A 1060-nucleotide genomic window follows, 5' to 3' on the forward strand; every position below is an offset into this window, starting at 1 on the left:
TAGAGGAAGGCACTAATCCCAACGTGACTGGCAGAAGTGGCGGCCAATCGACATGCTCACCGTTTATTTGACGCACTATGATTGGTCTTATGCCTCGAGTTAAACCTTCCCATTCTGAGTCAGTGCAGCTGCTGCTCCGTCCAGGTAGGCCCCACGTGCACGCGCACGATGGAGAAGATGCGTCAGTCGGACATAGATTATTCACGTTTATCAGGGCTTTTTTTTACTGTTTTTAATATACCAAAAAAAACTAGCATTAGCTGCAGGATACATCGTTGAAAATAGACCGAGTAAAATGCTAACATTTTAGAAAAGCTATTTTGCACGCAGTGGCGACAGTTTAATGTGAAATGGTGTCATCTAGTGGCAAAATTGAGTATGATTATGACATAATGTCACCTCCAAGGGCCTTATTCTGCTTGCGTCAAATTTATATATTTTCTGCTTTTCAGCATTGATTTACAAAACGTGAACACAGAAACTGTTCAAGAAATTATGTAAGAAAGGGTAAAATCCATGTTAAGTTAATGTTATATTGTCATGGTTGCTTGTTGCTATTGAAAAGGGTCTATTTGTCTGCGTTCTGACAGTTGAGAAGTGTGTTACCAAACTGTTGGCACATCTGCTCATCTGGGAATTGTAATAATAAAGTATAGTGCCACAGAGGTGCAGGAGGTCCAGAGCTAGAAAAATACAGAAAATAAAGTTCAGAGAGGCAACCAGATGATACCGAATGAGTAAGAGATCAGTCAATAAAAAGTACCACTGCTGACATGGACACAGATGAGGAAGAGGGAGACAATCATGAGGAAGAGGAAGAGGGTCATCAATGCCTTTAAACAAGGCAAATGATTCCGCAGCTGATGCTTGATGTTCCAGCGAAACAATAAAATGTGGTTGAATGGTTGCTGAAAATGATTCTGTGAACCAAGGAATTAAATTGTTACCAACGCTTTGATTGCTTATTTATTTTTTACTATTTTACTGTTTACTATTTATTGTGAGGGTATTTTACCAGGCAGCGTAAGCTTCTTAAAAGAGAATCGGTCAACAATAAAAG

This window comes from Gadus morhua, chromosome 5, assembly GCF_902167405.1.
Source record: "Gadus morhua chromosome 5, gadMor3.0, whole genome shotgun sequence".
Classification (NCBI taxonomy): Eukaryota; Metazoa; Chordata; class Actinopteri; order Gadiformes; family Gadidae; genus Gadus; species Gadus morhua.